Source organism: Macrotis lagotis, chromosome X (assembly GCF_037893015.1).
Source record: "Macrotis lagotis isolate mMagLag1 chromosome X, bilby.v1.9.chrom.fasta, whole genome shotgun sequence".
NCBI lineage: Eukaryota > Metazoa > Chordata > Mammalia > Peramelemorphia > Peramelidae > Macrotis > Macrotis lagotis.
The window spans coordinates 532725219-532749994 of record NC_133666.1 but is presented as its reverse complement, the minus strand read 5'-3'; the positions used below and the strand labels follow the sequence as shown (position 1 = coordinate 532749994).

At 35.4% G+C, this 24776-nt stretch overlaps 1 long non-coding RNA gene across 2 annotated transcripts in view; it reads left to right on the top strand.

The window, feature by feature from the left end:
* The first annotated feature begins 288 nt into the window (after positions 1–288).
* The window catches only part of LOC141502835 (uncharacterized), a 156983-nt gene continuing 132495 nt past the window's right edge, over positions 289–24776 (top strand). Inside the window, exons 1-3 of one of the 2 annotated variants that reach the window (XR_012472659.1) lie at positions 289–424; positions 15126–15212; positions 15546–15679. This is a non-coding gene — a long non-coding RNA (uncharacterized LOC141502835). Of the gene's footprint in view, positions 425–15125; positions 15213–15545; positions 15680–24776 lie in introns of those variants that run through there. The other variant, XR_012472660.1, reaches the window with a different exon arrangement.

Below are 24776 nucleotides of genomic sequence, written 5' to 3'. Positions count from 1 at the left end.
TAAAAAGTTTTTGAAACATTCCTAAAACCAGATAGGAAGAGTTTGTTTGATCCCCAAATAACCTAGACAACACAATTCAGTAAAATCCGGGATAGCAAGAACAACAGTTTCAGCAGAAAGACTGATATTCTCATATACAAGGGGATGTCACATGAAGGCAAAAATGAAGAGAAGGGCCTAGTGAATTATGACACCTTAGTGTGTCATAATGATGAATACAGATGAATTGGTAGAGGGTCTATATAATGTAGGGTACATGAAAGGGAGGAAGTAAGGCAACAGATGGGAATGTGTGAAGTATCTGATTTAAATTGAGGATTAGCAATAAGGGAAATGTTACCTCTATGGTCACAGGAAAGAAAATACCTAGAGGAGAATGAAAAGAAGGCAGAAAGAATTGAAAAGGAGGAGGGAAAAGAGGAAGGTATTGATGATGGGAGAAAGTTTCACCAATGAATGTTTATTATGGATAAAGAGACAAGTCCTATGAAGAGAAATGGGGACCTTGCATTTGATGTGGCTTGGGGGAATTTGTTGCTTGAAAAGATCACTTTTCCTACATCTGAAGGGATTGAGTTGGAGTTCCTGGGGACAACTGGCACTTGGGAGAATGGAAAGATATGGACTCAGGGAAGGGATTTTGAGGCAAAAGGGAAAAAGTATAGTTCTGGAGTGAGTTGCATAATCAGGGGGTATGGTACAGAGGTAAAGTACCATTGGATAGGCAATGGCAGAAACTACCTAAAGGGAAGATAATCAGAATGAATACCTCAGAAGTTTTGATTAAATGAGGAATGCAGGGGGCAGCTAGGTGGCACAGTGGATAGAGCACTGGTCCTGGAGTCAGGTGGACCCCAGTTCAAATCCGATCTCAGACATTTAATAATTACCTAGCTGTGTGACCTTGGGCAAGTCACTTAACCCCATTGCCTTGCAAAAACAAAAAACAAAAACAACAATCCAATGTCTGCATTAATCTGATTGAAGGCAGAAGCAGAAACCAGGAGTCTTGAAGAAGGACTTAAATGAAGAATAGAGAGAGAGAGAGACTAGATAATTACAGGCATCATGAATTAGAGTGAGAATCCTGATTAGCAAAAGAGAGAGGATGAATAATGCAGAGAATGACAGAAATCTTCTTTGGAAAAGAATATTAATTTAAATTTTTTTTTTTTAGGTTTTTTGCAAGGCAACCAGGCTTAAGTGGCTTGCCTAAGGCCACACAGCTAGGTAATTATTAAGTGTCTGAGATCAGATTTGAACTCAGGTACTCCTGACTCCAGGGCCAGTGCTTTATCCACTACGCCACCTAGCCACCCTAACTTAAATTAAAAAAAAAAAAACTAATGAATAAGACTAGTTGAAGAAAGGAAAGGGGAATCATCTTGACCAAGAGGGAGAAAAGATGGGAAGAATCAAAAATGGAAAAAGAAGTAATAAGCAAAATCCCAAAGGGAAAAGTGTACAAAAACAGGAGAAGAGGATTAGGGATGAGAAGAAGAGATCCAGCAAGAATAGGATTTCTTTCAAAAGATTAAGCTAAAGGGGCGGCTAGGTGGAGCAGTGGATAAAGCACCGGCCCTGGAGTCAGGAGTACTTGGGTTCAAATCTGATCTCAGACACTTAACCTAGCTGTGTGGCCTTGGGGAAAGCCACTTAACCCAGTTTGCCTTACAAAAAAAACCACAAAAGATTAAGCTAAAATATTAGAAGAAATATAGTTCTGTTTCCAGCAGAAGAGGGGAAAAGTCATAAGTCAAAAAAATCAATATTAGCTACAAATAGAGGAAAATATAAACCTAGCTCATACCTTTAAATGTGAACATATTAAATAATCCAATAAAATGAAAATGAGTGACAGTTTAGATAATAAAACAAAAGTTTATAAACCATGCAACCTTCCATCCCCCCCCACATTTACAAAACAAAAACACAAAAAATTGAGGAAACAGAAATTTTTTTTGCTATAAATCAAGTGAATCCCCACAACAGGATTTATAATCATGCTGACAAAGCAATAACAAACATTCAAAAACCAAAATAGGATAAATAAGTAAATTCCATTATGCTGAAGCCAATATTAGTCATAAACTTAAACTCTCCAAATGCCTTAGTATTCAAATTTAGAAAGAAAACATTAATTGAGCTGACAGAAGACATAAATTATGGTACAATAGTGATAGGAATCTTCATTATCCCTGGCATGACCTCCTTTTGTTGCAACCATGCTACCTCTTTGTAATCCTGGCTTCCTTTTAAAAATATTCACCAATGATCTCCTTATTGATCTCTTCTATAATTATAATAATCTATTCTGTAATATATATGACTTCAAGATCCCTTACCTACCCCTTCCAGATTAGTCTTTCTTTTTTTTTTTAGGTTTTTTTTTTTGCAAAACAATGGGGTTAAGCGGCTTGCCCAAGGTCACGCAACTAGGTAATTATTAGGTGTCTGAGGCCGAATTTGAACTCAGGTACTTCTGACTTCAGGGTCGGTGCTAAATCCACTTGCCACCTAGCCACTCCCCAGATCAGTCTTTCTAATGAATTATTCTGAAATTGTTACCCTATTCCTGAAAAACTACAATATCTTCTTATAGATATCTAAATAAGGCCCAATTTTCTTTTCTACTCTAGAGTACAAGGCCTATCACAATTTTATTCCAAACTACCTTTCTAGTCTTTTATATCACTATTTCAACTCAAATAAGCTATACTCAAGCCAAACTGGACAACTTATTGATGTCTGAAAACATACAATGTTCTTTGGTCTCTCCACAATTTTTTCCTATATCTAGAATGCAATGGAATGACAGGAGCTTCTACTGGGGAAGATATGACCTTAATATAAAAGATGAATTCATCAAATAAAGTGACTAAACAAGTCAAATAGATAATACATGCTGCAGGAGTACAAAAGATTAAAGAAATATCACTACTTGTTCAGTAATTGGATGCTTTGCTTTCTTAGAGAGAAATGACTGATAAAATCTTCATTTTTCCTCCAACCTACCCCCTTCTCTCACTTTGCAGTTAAGTAGACTTGGCAAAAAAAAAAATCAGGAAGCAGAGTCCAAATTCTCTGACTTTTAACCCTTGGATAGGCAGATCAAGCATAGTATGGAGAAAATAAGTACTTCTGTCCTCCTTTTACTTAACAAAAAATTATCCTAAGTTTGAGGGGAGAGAGAAGGGCAAACATGGAAGGATGGATTTGTATGTGTTTGGCAGTGGGACACAATGAAAAGAAGAGTGGATTTAAAATCAGAAGAGATAGGTATGAATCCTAGTTCTGCTTCGTATTAGCTTTGTGACCCTGGGTAAGTCAATTTTACCTCATATAGGGGACAGTTGGACTGCTTTGGCTGATCTCTAAGATTCTTCTAGCTCCAAATATTATTATTTCATGATACTTGTACCAGATAATTCTGAAATACTGACAGGTAATGAAGTTAGTTGAATATCTATCATGTGTAAGTCCAGGTCCTTTAAGCACATCAGAACTAAAAGAAATAAATGCCTGTGTCTTGAAAGGGTTTATATTTCAAGGAGGGGGTTAAAATAAAGACATATGGAAAAGGAACATATCTAGAAAACCAAATGAAAACAATTTGCAAAGCTATTTTATATGGTGAAGGAAGGCTTGTTATATTTGACCTTAAAAAAGGTAGAAGGTGTTGTGATTTACAGTTGGGGAAATTTCTTCAGCATACATTGAGAAGCTGCAAAGATCCCCAGAGAATAAATAGGATTGTATTCAAAAGGTTCATCCCTGTGGTGCTGGTTGGCTGGGGCTGCAATGAAGAAAGCAGTGGGCATCTACAATCTGCCACTTCCTACCCTCTGTTCCTCTAGGGAAATCTAGCTAAAGGAGATTGAGAAGGCTAGAGAGATCTATTAGTTGGATTTGGAAATATCCTTTAGGCTATGAATGTTTAGATCACTACCTCTGAATCTTAATGAATGTAAGAAACTCTCTGAACTTGAGAGATTGGTATTTGAGGTTGGTGCTTGAATCATTTATTTCCACAGAAGTGAATTTGGGTCTTGTTTCTTTTGTTTTACTGCCAGATTCATAATTAGGAATTCTTTCAATGGGGTGGTAGCACTGAAGAAAGTTTGATGGTTGGGGGAGAAAGTCAGTTAATGAGAGTACAATTCAAACTAGAGTAAGTTGTGCAGAGAGATAGGGTGTCATCCCATAAAGAGTCTGAATATTTCCAATTGGGGTTTGAAGTGAAGATATACCTTGGGAAAGGAATGCCATGGTATTAGTCCCTTGGGAGGGTAGCCTGGGGGTTGCCCCTAGGTGGCAATGGATGGAGTTACCCTGTGTGTCCAAGTCTGGAATGGTACTCAAGGAATGGGGAGTCTACTCCATAGTCAAAGTGGATTCCTTAGAAAAGGAGAGAAGCTCTTGTTGCCTCACACTAGCTATAACTGTTTTTCACACAAAGTATGTTTACAAAAAACATTTATAGGGAAAGTGTATTGTTAGTTTTGGAGGGGAGAGAGAGAGGTGATTCTGGCATAACTGAACAGTGAAAATTAAATTTAAAGCACTGGTCTAGTCTAATTTATTTCTAAAATGTTTTATATCTTCTTTCATGGAAGCAGTGGGAAAACTTAATTATTATTTATTTTAAAATTAATTAAACATTAGACTCCTTCTAGGTGTTTCAGGACCACCAAGGGAACTGAGTTGAGAGCTCAAAACTGAACCTAAAAGCGGTTCTGAAAGCTACAGGAAAGAGGAGACTGTGATGGGTGGTTTACCAAAGTTTGAGGGTTTTTTGGGTTGTTGTTGGCATTATTGCTTTTTTAAAAAAGTCATAGTCATATTCATACAAGGTGGATATTTGTAGTGAGGAATTATTATTGCACATTAGTGAGCTCAGAGAGTCTGTCATGAAAACTGACATATAAAGGATGTGAACTCAGGGAGGGAATTTGAGGCCCTCCAGGAAGATCAACTGGCCTGAGAACAAAACTGGCAGAGAGGATGGACCCTGAGATGTCTCATTTGGAAGAATTAGGATTAATATATAGGAAAGTCCTATATTGTTGGAGACTGGTAGATAAAATTTTGTTCAATAAACAAATAAAGACAGAATTTGAGGAGGAAGAGTGAATGCAAGAAAGGGAAAAATCAATTTCTGTTCTTGTTCTCTTTGCTTATCTCTTGTTTCATTAGGATGCTCACTATCAGATTCAAAATACAGTTGATTGTGGTTAGCAGCACCATTTTCACATACAAAGGGCTAAGGGGCAGACTTTTTAAAAAAAGAACAGTAGAGGAAAATCTTACCAATTCATACTAATGAGACCAGTCTGAATTTGTTAGAAGTATGAATTATAGAGAAGGATTTTTGACTTGGGGTCCATGGATAGATTTCAGGATGTCTGTGAATTTGCATGAGACAAAAATATATTTTCATTTCAATAAAATTGGTTTCCTTTCTCATCTTATGTATTTTATTTTCTGAATTTGAAAGCATTATTCTGAGAAGGGGTCCATAACACAAAAAGAGTTAATATTATATTCTAGATTTAGAACTGGGAAGAATCAAACAAACCATTTGATCCAACCCCAACATCTTGTAGATCTAATTGAGGCCTAAAGAGATCAAATGATTTGCCTTGAATTACAGGGATAATAAGAGGCACAGCCAGAATTCGAGCCCAAATTCATTAGACCCTAAATTAAACACACGTTTCCATTATAATATTGTAGACTCTATCAATATAGAATCTTCTTTAAAAATGCAGTTGCCATACTTTCAAGTTCACAAATAGCTAATAGTCAGCAATTTTTCCAGTTAGTAAACCTCATGGATTTGCTTTATTGTATAAAAATAATTTGCAATTAGAAAGACCTTTTCTATACAATATACTATTCCCCCTCCCCTCAAACTCGAAAGTAGGTTAAATATTCTTCTGAAATATTAAATTACTTTCTTGGGAATTCAACTTTAATGTAAGTCTGAGGACTTAAGGTTTTCAATGTAGGCCCTTAGCTACATCTCACTACCAATTAAGTGGTAGTTAGAAAATGGGGAGTGAAGACAGGGAGAGGAAGGAGAAAGGGATGAAAAATGGATGGCATCAGATTCATATCTTAGTTTCTAAGGAAGGAGGTAACCTAGTTGAGTGTGTTGGTTCCTGATCTTTTTATACAATGGTCAAAGATTTCAAAGACTTGCCTCTAACAAAATGATAGTAGGTGCACTATTCCTAAATTAATTTGTATTTCATTATCCCTGACAGTACCTTTATAGTCTGAGAAATAATATAAATATATATAACAAATCAATTAATGTTCAATAAATCAGTCAACAGGCATTTCTTAAATGTTTATCAAATACCAAGCATAATACTGACCAATGAGAATAGAAATTCAAAAAATAAATAAATAAACAGTTTAGATCTGTATACTCTACTGGCAGTATTTTTGTTTGTCCAAGGCCTAGATAACATAGAAATTATTGAATGTGATAAATTTATCTCTTAACTCAGGTGCTAATTTCCTTTGTGACATTTGACAAGTTCCTTAGGTCCTTTGTGTTTTTGTTGTAGTTGAGTAGATATTAAACATGTGAGCCTGCTTATCTTTGAAATGTTTAAATTGATATTTTTGTTTTATATAATCATCATTTCCAAGTATATCCCTCTCTCCTCCTCTCCTTAGCAAGCATACTGTAGTCATTGTGTACCTTCCTTTCTGGGTTCTCCTTAGTTGCCTTTGCATTATTTTATATGACTTCCTGTAGTTCTCTAAATTCTTCCTTTTCAATAATTCTTGAGACATAGAATAGGGGATACAACATTGGACCCAGAATCAAGAAGATATATGTTCAAATATTGTCTCTGTTATGAGCTATGCAATTTTGGACTAGTCACTTAACCTCCATTGAACTAGATGGTTAATCCAAGAGATGATCCTTCTTGATTCCATTTATTACATAATTTGTATAGTCATTTCCTAATTGATGTGTGTCATTTTGTTTCTAGTTCTTTGCTACAACATAATAAGTGTGACCATAAATATTTTGACATGTAAAAGAACTTTCATCCTGTCTTTTACTTCCTCAGGATATATATCTAGTAGTGGGATCTCTATATGAAAAAGTATAAATATGTTTTAGATATCTTTTTAAAGCATAATTCAAAATCAATTTCTAAAATGGTTGAACCATTATAACTCTACCAATGTACATTAGTGTAACTATCTGTCTCTTTTTATCAACTTTGTCAATTTTCTAGGTTTGAAGTGAAACCCAGGAATTATTTTGATTTGCCTTTATATTATTTTTGGTAATTTGGACAAAATTTTCATATAGTTATTAATAGTTTATAATTCTTTTTTTGAGAAACTTTTGACCACTTATTCACTGGCAAATGATTCTTGATCTTATAAATTGTGTTAATCCCTACATATCTTATCAGAGATCTGATGCAAATATTTTTTCCCTTTTGATAGGATCTCTGTTTCTCTGAGCTTCATTATTTTTATTTATGCAAAAGGTTTTAAATTTCATGTAATCAAAATGATCTACTTTATCTCAGGATTATTGCTAACCTTTGTTTGCCTAAGAATTTTCTTCCGGATATTGGTTGTAAAAGATTGCAAAGATTCCAATACAAAAGTTATTTGAACTATGAAGGGAATTAAAGTCTTTTCTGATGGATTATACTTAGCCTAAATGATGATTGAAGATCATGTTACAATACTTCTTTAGTTAGTTGTTCAGTAGATCAATTAGTCAATAAGCAATTGTTAAGAACTACTATATATTGTGCTAAGTAAGCATTAGGAATTTTAAAAAAGTACCAAGAATCTCATATTCTATAAGCAAGAAAACATGCCAAAAAAAATATACATGAGATATAAACAATGTGCATAAATGGAAGATAATATTAGGGAAAAGGTATAAAAAGGGTAGAGATAAGTGGATTGTGAAAAGTCTACTATAGAAGGTGGAATTTGAGCTTATCTTTCTAGAATCTAGGGTAATTAGGAGGAAGGAGTGAGAAGGGAATGTATTAGAGGGCATTGTAAAGACATAGTCAGGACATTCAGTGTGGCCCAGCATGGTGGGACAGTAGACCATGAAGTTCAAGAAGAATGGAAAGTTTGGAGGGGGACAGGCTTGAGGGGCATAAACTGACTAATAAGAATTTTTAATTTTAACTTTGAGATAATAGGGAGTCACTCGAATCAGGTCTAAGCTTTAGCAAAATTACTTTGGGAGCTAAGCAGATGATGGATTAGAATTAGGAAATAGGGAAGTCAATAAAAGATTATTGCAATAGTCCAAATGAGGGATCATGAGGGCCTGGATCAGAGTGGTGACTATGTGGAGTCATAAGAAATATGAAGGGAACATTGACAAGAAATGTTATGAAGATAGAAATGACAACTGAATTTTCTTATCACTAGGTCACTTTCTGGTATTGGGTAGGGTATTTAAGGAGTTAGGCTACTAAGACACTGCTGAGGGCATAGTAATCCTAATAGCAATATTAATAGTTAGTTATTTATAATTTGCAAAGCACTTTCTTCACCATACTTCTGAGAGTTAGGCAATACAAGTATTATTAATCCCATTTTATGAATGAGGAAACAAAAGATTAGAGAGGTTAAATATAATATGATTAGAGAAGGACCAATGTCTTGATTTCTTTTTTAAACAGAAGAGAAAGGAAGTTGCAAACTATAGGGTAATGAATTTAACATTTCTGATAAAATTATAGAAGATCTTATTAAGGAGATATTTAATGACCACCTGGAAAGGAAGTTTCATCAAGAACAGGTTGTACCAAATTAACCTCATTATCTTTTGCGATAGAGTCACTAGACAGGTAAAACAAGAGAGTGGTATAGCATCTACCTAGGGATTAGCTAAGCATTTGATAAGATGGTGAGATATGGGATAGACAATTGCAAAGTAAGAATCTGAATTTCTTGAATGGTTGGATTCAAAGAGTAATCATTAGTGGTTCAATGTCAGCTTGAAAGGATGTGTTTAGGAGCACCTCTGTGCTTGGTCCTCTGTTGTTTAATGTTTTTGTCAGTGACTTTGCTGAAGGAATGCTTATAACATTTACAGATGACACAAAGCTAGGAGGAGTAACTAACATACTACCTAATGGACAAGGACTCAAAAAGAACTTGGAAAACTAGCAGGAACTGGCAAACTATGAAACTAAGAATGGTTTTACATTTTAAAAATAGAGATTAACTGCATTTAAAAATATAAGAACCATTCTTAGCTGATGAGAAGAAAAAACAAAACAAAACAAGAAGTTGGGTAGATTTGACTCTTGAAGAACACTGTACTGAAACTAAGATGAAATTTAATAGGGATAAATGAGAATTCCTAATTGGTGATTCAAAGCTTATTCCACAAGCACACTATGGGAGAACAATTTGTCTGACAAGGTTTCGGGACTTTGAGTGGACTACAAGCTCTATGTGAGTTAACAGAGAAATATGGCAACCCAGAAAGTTTGATCTCACAAAGCAGAAGTAAGAACAATAGGTGGAAATTGAAAAAAGACAAATTTATACTTGAAATAAGGAAAAACATCCTAACTATAAGAGGTATCCAAAAAGTACAACAGGCTGCCCCTCACCAGAGGTTTTCAAGCAAAGGCTGCATGATCCCTTGGCCTGTATGTTGTAGAAAGGAAACCTGTTTGGATATTTTGGGGATTTAATGAATTCTGAAGTTCCTTCCAAATCTTAGATTCTCTGAGGTCATACAGTTAGTGTTGGAGTCAGGTCTTGCCATCAACTCCAGTGCCCTTGTTACTATATTATATCAGTTAGAAAATAAACATTTATGAAATCCCTACTAAGTTCCAGGCACTCTACTACATGGGGAGGATGGAGACAAAGAAAGGTAAAAGTCAGTCCCTGCTTCCAGGGAACTTGCAGTCTAATGGAGGGAGATCACATGAAAACAACCAATGTACAAACAAGCTATATACAGGATTAATTGGAGATAATTAACAGCAGGACAACTTTGGAATTAGAGGAGATTGGAAAAGTCATTATATAGATGTGAAATTTTAACTGGGACTTGAAGGAGGCAAAAGAATCAGATTAAGAATATTTATATTGATGAAAAGTAATATTTTACATCTGTATAGCTTTATGCATTTTACAGTTTTTGTTAAATACATGATCTCAATTGATCTTCATAACAACTCTGTGAGTTCAGAAGGGTAGGTATTATTAATTCCCATTTTCCAGATGAAGAAATTGAGGGACAGAGATGTTCAATGAATGACGTATAAGTAAGTTAGTGACATAGTGGACAACAGACTCCATATCTTCAATTCTCTGTAACACACTTCTTGAATTTATTCAATCATTGCAGGTCTGAAAAAATTGTTCCTTTTTGGGAGGCTGTAGATTTAGATTTGTTTGAGTTATTATGTAACCTTTGGTGCATCTATTTTTTCTTTCTATAGTATAATGAAATCAAGATAAGTGTTGAGAAAGAAAAATTGCCCCGGGATTTTGAGTCACATATCTTCCTGAGTCTGTCATCTCAGAAACCTAGCTCAAGTATCATGGATTTCCAAGGCTCTACATAAACAAGGAACCCCACCTGTGTCTCCCTTCTCTTTTCAATATTGTTGGGTCCATTTCTGTAATGTTGTCCTTTAGAGTTTTGGGGGTCATGCAACTAAAGTAAGAGTATTCCATGGTATATGCCAGTTTGTTTCCAAGGGAAAATATTTTCTTTTCTTCTTTTAAAGATCCCTGAGAAAATTCTAGAATATTAGACAACAAATAGAACTCCTTTATGCAGAGTAGCTGTTTGGTGGTGGAGAAGGAGAAGAGAAAGTGGAAGGGTGGGGCAAGATGGGGGGTAGGGTGTTGATGAAGAAGTACAGTTGAATAAATAAATGGGAAGCTTGGTAGTATATTCCACAGGGATTAAAAAGAGAATTAGTTGGTGAATATCCTCTGGGAAATAAGTGACTCACACTGCAGACAGATAAATTACACCTTTGGTTCAGACTAATTCTGGATGTGTACTACCAAAAAGAAAAGAGAAAACGCAAACAAACCTAAGGAATGACTTAAAGCTTAATTGACTCAATGCATTAATCACCATGTTCTGTAACCAGTGCATTAAGCTCACAAATTTAATTGTAAAAGAGCATCTAATTGAAGATTTTATTTACATGGTAGTCATTTGCCTTTCCCTTTTCCTAATTCTGACTCTGCCTATGAACAGTCGGAGACCTTTTCCTCATGGGAGAAATCAAAACCTTTCATTCCTTCAGTATAACTGAGTTGGGAGCTGACATATTGAACAGAAATGCACGACATTTTCAAGAGATAATTAACTACTTATTTTACTTAATTCTAGAAAGAAACACCTGGCATCTTTTAGATATGCTTTTATAGACTATTATTATTTTTAACTATATTAACTAGCTTAGCATCAGAGAGAACATTTTTATTTTAAAAACAAAAGATCCTTTAGAACCCCATAACTACCTATAGTGATGGAAAGGAATCACATCAGTTTCCTCTGTTCTTCCTCCATAATTTGTCAAGTATTTCGTAAATACATACTATTACAAAATACAAGGAAAGATAAGACAAAAGTTTTGGACCTCATGTCTCAAATGGGAGAATCATCATCTTTCCAAATTGAATTTTATATTGTTTATTTAAAGAAAAGAATGTGTTATCCCTTTCCCTCTTCCTGCTTCTCCCCTCTGCAAAAGGAGATTAGACTTCTGTTAGCAGATTAGGAGCAAAAGAGGAATATGCAAGAAGGTTATGCCAATGTGGTAGCCAAGATAGGTACTTCAGATAAGATATATAACTTAGATAGAAGGTATGTGACAGAAATTGGAACTGAAGGACAAGAAGATTCCATGTCAACATGGCTGTGGCAGGTTTTTCCTTTTCATGGCCAATGAGTTTATTCTCCCTGTTCAGGTAACTGTTTACCACATCTAGCACAGGTGAAAAGCAGTCACAGCAACTGGACACTGAATAGAAAAATATGAACTATAGATATCAAACAGTGAAAGACCCTAAGTCCATGCCCTGGGACATTACATTAAGATACTGTTAAAAATATAATAATTACTATAAGCTTTTATAAACCATTTTCCTGGCCAAAGGTTGTTTTTCTTAGCTATTGTGAGGAATGGAATGTATCCTCTTTAGTCTTTGAAAGGAAGACTAGTTCTGTAATCCCTTCATAATTTGAAAAGAAAATATTGTCTGGCCCTCCTTAAATCAAGAAAGAATTCATTCCACCTTTAGACTTCCAAAACAAGTACTCACCCTGCCCTCCAGGTACTTAAACTCAAAACCATGTTATCTCCCTCAAGGAAAAAAGTATTATAGAAAAATGGTACCTGGAGATCAAATAATAGAATGGTCTCTAGGCAAGTTTAAGATTTTGTCTACTCTTGTTATGTATATTCTATTCCCCTCTCCTTATTACTGTATATGTTTTCTGATCTCCCTTCAACTCAAAATCATTTTGAATGGGGCCCAGTGGATAAAACATCTGCCCTGGAGTCGGGAGGACCTGAGTTCAAAACTGTCCTCAGAAACTTAATAATTACCTAGCTGTGTGATTTAATGCTTCATTGCCTTTCAAAAACAAAAAGATCATTCTGAGATGGTCTCCATACCAAAAGGTGTTGGGTAATTCCTAGAGAAATAAAATGTTATGCCTAATCTATTTTTCTTTATTGTTGTTATTTTAACTCTATTTTAAGGTTCTTTCTCTAAATTCTGAACCTCCTAGAAAGTATCAGCTAAATGTCAGTTAAGGACTATATATATATATATATATATATATATATATATATATATATATATATATGTATGTATGTATTCCTAATCCCCTTAATCTTTTCATAAGAGTAATAGTTAGTATTGGGGAACTGAAAAAAAAAGGAATTGGACCTTTCTTAGAATTCCTTAGTTTGAGTAAGCCTGAGCACTATCTTGGAGCTGCCTAGGAGCAGCTGTGCAAACTAGGTAAATAGGAAACATGGGAAGCCTATGAGTCAGGAAATTTTCATCTGAAGAAATCTAGGATTTAGAATTAGAACTCAGAGGTCATGGAGTCCCACTCTTTCATTTTAATGATGAGAAAAATAAAGGCCAGAGAAATAATCTTTCCACATAGTAAACAGAGCTAGAATTTAAATTCTGGTCTTTAGATTATACTCCAATACTCATTCCACTGTACTGAGCTGTCTCCTGGTTCAAGGTCTAAAAGGCCGTAGATCAGCTGCCACTGATGGATCATTGCTTCTTCCTTTTGCTATTCTTTTTCTTTCTTATCTCAGTCTAGACTGAATTGCAAACTATATTTCCCCACTGCAGCACAAAGGTAGAGAGACACGCTAGTTGGACAAGTCTTTTTAAAACAAAAAAAAGTAATTTGATCATAGGTTTTTTGTTTTAATTAAATTATGATGGGGGAAGACACTTGGATGAATCCACCAAAAATGTAAACTATTTTTAACTTAAAAGCAAGAACCTGAAAGAAGACAACTTCTTGTGTTGTCTTTCTGCCTTAATAGTCCATGAGAGAAATTACTACCACTAAAATATATGTAAAATATTTTAATCTATTTAAGTTCCAATTATCTTTGCTCCTCTCAGACTCCTTATACTTTTGAAAGATATAAGCCAGAAAACCCTACACCTATTATTGCTGTCCTTTTTCTATAACCCATTTCTTTCTGATTTGCTGTTCTTTTATAAAAGAGAAGAGTAAGTGTAGGATTCTAGACTATATTTGAGATTTGTGTGCAGATTGTAGGGTTTTGGAAATTATCACTGTGGCTCTGGCCCCTAGTTCTTTCTTCTGCTTGGCAAAGAAATATCTTCTATTTTTGAAAGCCAGAATCCTTTCCCTCTCTTTTTCAGGTTGTGCATACAATAACCAACTAAAATCAATGTTAATCACCATTAGGATTTAAATACACATTTTTTAGATAAGAGGAACAATGAAAGCAAAACATTTAAAGAAATACCACTCCCCACACTGCCTAGGCCTTTCTAACTTTGAGAAGGAGGGAGGGAAACAACAGGAAATTAAAGTACTCTTTATAAGAAAGAGAGAGGAAAAGGAAGAGAGAAATAAAAGAGTATATTTCTTTAGAAAGTTGTACCCTTCTTGACAAACTGTATTCTTAATGGCGCTTGTTGAATTATGGAACCACAGCTAAATAAAGAACATTCCACAGTGGCTCTTTAAAAAAAAGGTCTTGGTATTTATTTGAAAGACAATAATGTCATTTTCCAAGGACTTTTTTGCAGTAAAAAGTTACAGGTTTGACATGGAGCAACTGAATTTTCATCTTTCATCATGGCTGCCTAGGAGACTAAAATCCCAAAGGGGCACAACTACAGCCATTCTATGGATCGGAGAATTCATTGAGTCTTAAAAGCATTCACAAGATGTAGCTATTTTTTTTCTAAAAAGAAACAGTATGAGTTATATTGTCTGAACTCCTGCCCAATTTAACTCATTTTCAACTTGAGCTTACCTTCTGACATTTTTCAGAAGCTATGGGAAAAGGAATTAATCCATTGCCTTTATTTAGCACCTATTATCAGTATTCTGGGTCTACAAGACTACGGCCCAACCCCCCATTTGTGCTGAACAGAACAGCTTTTGTAATCTTGCTTGCCACCTGGAATTTGGTTTTACCTCCCACACCTTATATCCCTTTAACCAATCAGAACTTTATGGAATGGCTGGGTTCTTGTGGTATAGTGAAAAATAAAACCACTGATCTAGAACATAGAAGTCAGGATTCTACAGACATCAATCAATCAACAGGGATTTAGTAAGTGACCATTCTGTGCCAGGCATCATTCTGGAGGCACAAGTGTAAGAAACAAAACAATTCCTACTTTTGAGCTTCAGTTCCCTATGTGTAAATGGTATTAATTCTATCTGATCTAATTTCCTCATAATGTAGTAGTGAAGATGAAATAGAGTGATGCTTATGAAAACATTCTATAAAGTACAAGACAACTATTGGATAACATTTTTAGTTCTGAGTTGTATAACCAAAAAGTAACTCAAGAAATTCCATTTTTGTGTCTAGTGAGGCATCCTAGTGAGATAAGAGGAGCAGAGCCCTTGAAATCAGAAAACTTGAATTCAGGTCCTGGCATTGATACCCATTGATTTGGTAAGTAATTTAACTCATGGTTTCCCCTCTGTGAATTGGGTTTAAATCTATTTGTTGGGATTGTTGTGAGAAGTGAAAAAGGTATTGCTCATAAAACTGCTACACAGTTTTGTAACTGGAGGTACTATTTATTATGATTATCTTTAATGACATGCTGCATTGTTGCCTCTGAAACAAGGACTGGGATTCCCATCCATCTACCTGTAACCATCTACTTAGCAAAGGTTGGTGTATGAGAAATGATTGATAATTGCTGTAATCATAGAGCACTTTGCCAATACAAAGTGCTGTATCGATGCTCAGGAGCACTAAGAATAATACATTTGTTGGCAGGGGAATACAGCCATCAGGAGCCTGTGGAGAAGAGTTTACACACAGAACTCACTGCATGTTCCAGGAAAGAATCCATTTTCAAAGTGGAGACAAATAAACCCCATGCATCTGAAGGAAGGGAATATCAGTAACAAAGGAAAGATGGTTTTAGTAAACAGATGATCTTTTATTTTGATTTTATTTTATTTTTTGCAGGGCAATGGGGTTAAGTGACTTGCCCAAGGTCACATAGCTAGATAATTATCAAGTGTCTGACACTGGATTTGAACTCAGGTCCCCCTGACTCCAGGGCTGGTGCTCTATCCACTTCTACACCTAGCTGCCCCCAGATGATTTTTTTCAAATAAACATGGAAGCAGTAAGAAGCTGGAGCAGGGATGAAGAACAGTACAGAATTACTGAGGCAAAATCAAAGTTTCTAAATATCTTCACATACCTTGGAAATAAGTTGCAGGAATATACTACTAATGGCTAGCATTTAAGGAATGTAAAGAGCTTTACAAATATTTATTTCATTTTATCCTCACAATAACCCTGGAAGATAGGTGCTAATATTATTATTCCATTACACAGATGGAGAACTGAGGCATACAATGGTGAAATGATTTTCCCACAATCACATAGCTAGTTAATGTATAAGAAAGGATTTGAACTCAGGTCTCTCCAGCTCCAGATCAATCACTCTATCCATTGCATTGCCTAGCAGCCTTCTAATAATATCCCCTCTTATAGTCATAGGATCTGCCAGAAGAGAATTTAGCTGTCATCTAGCTTGACCCACCTTCTTTTATAAATGAAGATGGGACATATTGCTGAGTCAGTATTCACCTTCAGATCCAAATCAAAGACATCTAATAAACTTTGCTTTTTGTACTATGTATTCATTTATAATGAAAGTCAAATTCTGTCTCCTATGTGTATAGTGATCACTGAATATTTACCTTTTGAATTGAGTAAGTCTTTTTTACCATGGCTTCCCTGCCCCCACACCTTTGAATTTTGACACTAGCTTTAGAGTAGGGTTCTACTATTTTTACTAATCAGTATTTCTTTCAGGAGAAATCAAAGTATATTTTTTCCTCAAGTCCTGAGAGCAATAAGAGCAATACAGAAAACAAATATTAAGTACAATGAAATTTTTTTCATTTTGTAAAAGTCTGCCTTAAACTTGAAAATTCAAGGCTTTCCCCTAGAGTATCTGAGATGAATGTATATAGCTTGGCTGGAAGGAAGGAAATTTGACATCTGACATTCTTGCTAGCTTTGGCATTTAGCCCGCATCATTCTATATATGTACTCTTTGTTAGGATGAGGAGACAAAGAACAATCTCTGTTCTACTAACAACTTTCCAACTTTGTTATTGGATCTACTTCACATGTGCAAAGTAACCAGCAGAACTGTAACTAATGTTGGATAAATGGGAGTTTTGCCCAAAGGCACTGAAATTTAGAGGATGCAAAATATTTGAATTTTGATTGTTAAAATATATAATTTAAAATTGGTTACATTTATATTTTGGCAGTACCTCCACTCATTCAGTGGATCAAAAACAAGTGAGCTTAGCTCCTACTTAGAAAAATTATTTTCCAAAAAGCTACCAAATTTTATTCCTTCTTCTCTCTTCTTTCCCCTATCTTTATTTTTTTTTTTAAGTTTTGCAAGGCAATGGGATTAAGTGGCTTGCCCAAGGCCACACAGCTAGGTAATTATTAAGTGTCTGAGGCTGGATTTGAACTCAGGTACTCCTGACTCCCGCCGGTGCGACACCTAGCTGCCCCTTTCCCCTGTCTTTAATTGTGGCATACCTGGTGAACTTTTCCCAGGTTGTTCCCTCCCTGTTCCCAATATTCTCACCCTTTGGACAGTGACCACCCTTGCTGTGACCTTGAGGTATCTCTCCTCATAGACTCCTTAAGTGACTGGTGCTTCCTTCTACTCAACTGATTTTGTCTTAATTACTTTTTGCTTTATTTTCTCATTATAAGTTACAAAGTTGACTTGATGACCCATTTAGTGATGCTTGTTATGGATAGTCAGATTTCTAGTTCTCAACTTCAGTGGCCATACAGTTGACCTTTAATTAATTGACTTAAAGAGAAAATAGAAAGGAGCAAGGTAAGATTAATGTAGGTAGCAGAGCCATTTATTCTTGAATTTCCATAGTTAAGTTTCAAGCTGTTTATTTCAGTATTTCATAAAAAGAATCTTTTTTTTAATTTTTTTGCACTCCTCTATGTTTTAATGTATGTATTTATATCTTGCTGTGGCCAAAAGTGTTCATCACCTTCTTGCCATCCTTTTTAGGATGAATTTCTCTGCATTGAGTTCTAAAGTGACAAACTCTGGGCCTATATTCAATGACTTTCTCTCTTGATAGATCCTCCAAAAGTTCGAGCTGTGCTAGTGAGGCTTTGAGAACTCAGGTCACATACAAACCATGATAGAAACATAAATTGAACTTTAGTTAGTTATATGAAATAGGTTTAATATTATGATCTCTGGAGTTCAAATATGAAAGTGTTATCTGAACTTGGTTTTGTTTTGAGAAAAATTAAAATTGTGAATAATTAATAATGATAACTGAAACAAAAATGATTTATAGGAAGAATATGGGACCAGGAGACAGGAGGCCTCATTCTGATCCTGCTTTGTTACTCTCTATATGATCTTAGGCAAGTCATTTAAAGTATGCTTCCGTTTCCTCCTCTGTTAAAAATTGAGGAAAGATCAGAGATTGTATTGAAGGTTCCTTTCAGAACAAATATTCTATAATTCTCTCAAAGCTTCTAGTTCATATACGCATCCTGTTGATCAAATAAACAACTAGCTTCTTCTTTGAAATAAAAGAGAGGGATATTAAATGAAATTATTACAGGCATGTCTTGAGGTAATTTCTGGTTCAATTCCAGACCACCATAATAAAATGAATGTTACCATAAAGTGATTCACATTACAATAAAGTGGACCTTTGGATTTCCTAGCACATATAAAAATTATGTTTACACTATAGTGTAGTCTATTAAGTGTGAAATAGAATTATGTCTAAAAAATGTATATACCTGAATTAAAAAAATACTTTATTGCTAAAAAAATTGCTAACCATCACCTGAGCTTTCAGAGAATTGAAATTTTTTTGCTGGTGGAAGATCTTGCCCCAGTGTTAATGACTGTTGATTGATCAAGTGGTGATTGCTGAAGGTTGGGGTGGCTGAGGCAATTTCTGAAGATAAGACAACAATGCAATTTGCTTCATTGACTGACACTTCAAAAAAAGATTTTTCTACAGCATTTGATGCTGTTTGATAGCATTTTATCCACAATAAAATTTCTTTCAAAATTGGAATCAATCTTCTCAAACTCTGCCTTTACTTTATCAACTAAGTTTATGTAATATTTTCCAATATTGTGTGTCTTAGAGAAGATGGAGGTCCAAGATGAGGGGATTGTTGGTCAATGGAGTAGACAGAACACATGCAACACTTATTAATGAAATTTGCTGTCTAATGTGTATATAGTTTGTGACAACCCGAAACAATTAAAAATAGTAACTTCAAAGATCACTGATCACAGATCAATGTAATAGATATAATACTAATGAAAACATTTGAAATATTGTTAAAATTATCAAAAATGTGACACTGAGACATGATGTGAACACATTCTATTGGGAAAATGGTGACAACAGACTTGCTCAATGGTGAGTTGCCATAAACCTTCAATTTGTAAAAAAATAAAATATTTGTCAAGTGCAATAAAATAAAGTGTGCCTATATTCTCATCATAGACTTGGGCATCTATCCTGGGAAGTAGGTTAGGAGAAGAGATGGGCTGAGACTGCATTCCTTTGGTTTCTGTACATTCCTTACCCCATTCCCAACATATATTTTCACCCCATGTCCCAATCACAGATAGTAGACCTGGGTGGATAAATTAATTAGTACACAGGCAAAAATACAATGCTTAAACAGTGAACTTTGTTCCCAGAATAATGCCAACCCACATAACCCATCTCTTTCTGTGTTCATAGATTTGAAATACATTCACTTGCGCTTGGAAGATGATTTGCCAGATATTTTTTAGGCATCATTTTCCTTTTACTTCAAATTCCTAACTTCTGCCCACTGTTTTGATGATCCCTGTCTCTCTCTATCATACACTTTGGAAATTGTTATTGTGAGCCTTTTTTAAAATTTTTTAATTTTGTTTTTGCAAGACAATGGTGTTAAGTGGCTTGCCCAAGGCCACACAGCTAGGTAATTATTAAGTGTCTGAGGCTGGATTTGAACTCAGGTCCTCCTGACTCCAGGGCTGGTGCTTTATCTACTGCACCACTTAGCTGCCCCTAGTGTGAGCTTTTTGATGACTAAATCTTAATTACCTTAAGTCTTTCCTAATTACCAACCCTAATCATTTACGTGACTTCCCCCTCCCCTCTCTTTTTGGGAAGGATTGTCATTCCATGTACACTACAAACTACAGTTTATTATGATAGATCTTTCTGAAGAACTGAAGCATCCCTGAAGAACAGAAAACAAAACCAAATTAGACACAGAGGGAAAAATAGTACTCCTATCTTATGTGTTGAGATATTACAGGACAAGATACTTTATATCTAAAAATTTTGAAAGCATAAATTAAGTATGAGCAATACTGGGAAAAAATGACCACAAATTTTGAAACTAAGGTTGTCAAATTTCACTATTTCAAAATGGTCCAAAGACACAAAATGCTAGACTAAACTGAGTCTTATTGTTTAAAACTCTCCATTTGAGGAGCATTTTATCTGCCTTCTTCCACCATTCAGTAACAGAGAAGATTGTTAAGCATCTAATCCCTCATAATTCCCAGGGAAGCCTACCATTATGATATTCTATCCTAGTCTATCCTTTTCTATTATCCAAGTCTTATCTTGAACTTCCCTGGGCTTAGACTGCAGTCCTTTGATTTCTGTACATTCCTTACCCCATTCCCAACATATATTTTCACCCCATGTCTCAATCACAGATAGTACACCTGGGTGGATAAATTAATTAGTACACAGGTGAAAACACAATGCTTAAACAGCGAACTTTGTTCCCAGAATAATGCCAACCCACATAAGGTTTTTGCTGCAAGTGAACATGGCTGCATCACTGGATTGGGAGGGATGAACCTGCATTTTAGTTGCTCCTTGCTACCTGTGTGACCTTGGACTTCGGTTTGCCCAATTGTAAGTGAAGAACTTAAATAAAAATGATCTCCGAGGTCCTTCTAGTTTTAAAATTCTCCAAGTTTTTTTTTTTTTAATTTAAGAAATTAGGAAAGCAGCATATCTTGAAAAGAAAAATAAAAGTCAGCCTATTTGAAGGTTTTCAAGTAATTTCAGGGTTTTTTTGGGTTGTTGTTGTCACTAATTTGTGCCTTTGGTAGCAAACTCTATACATTTTTCTCCTTGGTCTGTGCCTGAAGCAGCAGGTTTTTTTTTTGTTTTTTTGTTTTTTTAGTTTTTGCAAGGCAATGGGGTTAAGTGGCTTGCCCAAGGCCACACAGCTAGGTAATTATTATGTGTCTGAGGCTGGATTTGAACTCAGGTACTCCTGACACCAGGGCCAGTGCTCTATCCACTGTGGCACCCAGCTGCCTAGAAGCAGCAGTTTCTTGAAAATTTCTATCTACTATCAAAATTTTAGAACATATTGAACTACTACTACTACTGTGCTATGAGAAATGATGAGCTCACTGATTTTTAGAAAAACATGGAAAGACTTCCATGAAATAATGAAGAGCTAAATGAGCAGAACCAAGAGAACACATTATATTCAAGTAACAGTAGTATTGCTTTAAAAACAACTTTGGGTAAATGAGTCATTTTGACTATTATAGATATTCAAATTAAGTATAAAGGATATATAAAGACACTATCCAAATCAAGAGAAAGAATTGATAAATAGAATATGTATATAATTTACATATATGTACATGTAGCATTTACTAATTTGTGTCTAATGGCAGCCATCTCTAGTGTGGGAGGGAGGAAAAAAAGAAAAGAAATGTATATGATCATTTTATTGAATGTTTGAAAGAAATAACAAGCTGAATTTGCAGTTTCATATAAAAATCATCTTTTTTAAATTGTACTATGGAAATGGTTGCTTTATTTCATAGATTAAAAATAAGATAAAATAATCTATTTTTTTTTCAGAGGATCTCTGTTTTCATTGGCAGGGGCATGTAGTTCCCTCTAGGTCTAGTAAAGCAATGTCATCATGAACAACTATGGCCCCCCAAAAACGTTCATAACCATATGACTGATGTCTTGGGAATGGAGTTCTCTATGCATAACTAGACTGTCACATAGTAGGTCCCTGATTTTGTCAGAATTAATCTTACCTTGATAGGACTTAACTGGAGCATGTGCTCTACTTAGAACTCAGGGTCACCTTTGAATCATAATAAGACATTGGAGCTGGGCTTTAGAGGAAATCTTGTTATGTACTATGATATAATTGTCTTATTATAGCATTCCCATAATTTCCTACTCAGATCAAACAAGCCACAAGACTGATATAGCAGGTAGTCGTAGAAACTAATGCTATCTGATTGGTCTCATGTGCCCTCCCCATGTTGGACTTTAGGTTTGGATGTGTCCTTTAAATCCTTTAATCTTCCAGATTCATGGCATGGGGTGGCAGGGAGAACATGAGTAGAGTAGGAAAGGGATCATGGAAGATTCCACTGGGAGGAAGAAATAAAGAGAAAGGCTGGTAAGGAAGAATGAAATGCTTCTGGCCCGTGGGTGATGGGATCAACAGCTGAGTCAGTCCAGGCGTGCCAAGCAAGGCTGGCAGGTTTTCCTTCAGTGATTAAGCGGCATTCCTCACACAGGGTCATAAATGAGAAAGAAATGAAGCTTGTGTGAACATGTGAGAACCAGGCTCAGAGAAGGACATATTAAGGTTGGTCTTCCTTCACAACAGCTTCTTAATAATCTTTTAGACTGAGGCCCATGATTTCATTTTTGTGCTAAGCCCTGAGTCACTCTAAATGCTTTCCAAACTAGGACAAAGGTCAGCTGGCCTTGGGAGGGGAGGGAGGGGGAAAGTGGTAGAAAGGGAGAAAAGGGGGAATGACAAAGAGAAGCCCTGATAATAGCACACTAATGTTATCTAGTGCTCCATTAAGTTTATTTCCTTGACTGTTTTTTTCTCATTTAAATCTTAACCATCAACTATCAGAAGGTACAGACTTATAGGCTTCTAAATGGCATTCCTTTCAGTGATTGCCAGCAAATTGTCTAAAGACTATATTGCATAGAATTCAAAATGGTAGCATGGATACTATTGAATTGAATTGAATTGAATCCTAATCACAGGAGCCTCCTTTCTAATTCTATAAAAAGAAAGAATTCATCTTCAGCCAAAGACTCCATATGAGACTTTATAGCAGAAAGAAGAATGGGTTTGTAGTCAGAGAACCTGGGTTTGTATTTCAACTCTATTTAGTGATTGGGAGATGGTTTCTTCATGTGTAAAAGGAGAAGTAGATAGTAATAAAGGTCTCTTCCAGCTCAAATATATGATTTACTTCACTAAGTTCTGGGGAATTGTAAAGATTAAGTTTCATCCTCAAATAGTTTATCAAGTAGGGGAGATGGTAAGGGTATGCAAATAATTACAATTCAGGGTGGCTAGGTGGTACAATGGAGTCAGGAGTACCTGAGTTCAAATCCAGCCTCAGATACTTAATAATTACCTAGCTGTGTGGCCTAGGGCAAGCCACTTAACCCCTTGCCTTGAAAAAAAAACCTAAAAAAAACCCCCAAATAATTACAATTCATTTGTTTTTTTTTTTCTGTTCAGTCATAGCCAACTCTTCATGACTCCATTTGGGGTTTTCTTGGTAAAGATCCTAGAGTGGTATGCCTTTTCCTTCTCCAGTTCATTTGTCAGATGAAGAGACTGAAGTAACCAGGGCAATCTACCTGGGGTCACACAGCTAATTCAAATCTGAGATCAGATTTGAACTCAGAAGGATGAGTCTTCCTGACTCCAGACCTGGCAATATCCACTGCACCACTTAGCTACCCCTATAATACCATTTTCAATTCAACACATATCTATTAAGAATATACTCTATGAAGCACACTTATTTTAAGTATTGAGAAAGACATGATCTTTGCCCTCATGGAGTTTAGAGATACATACATATAATACATGATTAATACTAAAAGCAATGTGCTGTGTGAGGTCTTGGGAGTCAAAGTTATTTAGACTTGCTTGTTTTGTTAGGGTAAAGACAGAGGAAAGTTGGGTAAAGTGAGGAGAGTCAGAAATTCCCTTTCTCACTTCCAGATGTGAATAGCTTGATATTATAAGTAAGATACCATGAGAGTTTAGATGAAAACATTTTAGACTGGGATCAGATCTAGGAAGTCTTCATGAAAGACAGGATATTTTCCGTGATGCCTGGAAATCTTTTCCAAGAGTTGAATTATGTTTGAGGATAGAATATAATAGAAATCTTTAAAAACTTAACAAAAAACAGAAAACCATGTTAGATTGCAATTCAAATATAATGGGGTCCAGACTCAATGTGGTGATCTGACTAGTCCATTCATCCATATGGTATGGTCATCTACAAGGATGTGTAATATAATAAAAAAAATGAGATATTAAACATTTGAAGCTACTACCTCAGGTTTCTTGACTTGACAAACTCCACCCATAGAGGAATGTGGTATGGTTTTATTGTGGAGAATAATGTAGCCTGAAGATTCTGTAAACTTGAAACTGATTTCCATTTTTGTTGTTGACTAAGGATAACTGAGTAAGCAACTAATCTTTCATGCTTTTTTTTTTTCTACCTATACTTTATAAAAGAAGCTGGCTGTCCCATGTTCATAGAACAGAGGACTGTTGAGAATTGTAACAGGAGATCTCTGGGTAGAGTGCTTTGAGCTCAAAAGATTTGTTATTAATAAATCATTATAAATAATAATGCCATTATTGATGATGACAGAACTGCTCTAGTACTGACCTAACTGATGAGGTTGTGATGAATTAGAAAGATTATAAAGAATCTCTGCTTCCTAGAAATGGGAGGGTAAAGGTAAATGAAATACACAAAAATCTGAGAAATATTGAGGGTAGCCTCAAGCATAGGCTTATAGATTTAAAATGGACAGATTTTAGAAGTCAGAGGGAGAAACTGAAGCCCAAAGAGATGAAGAGATTTGTCCAGAATTCTCTGAC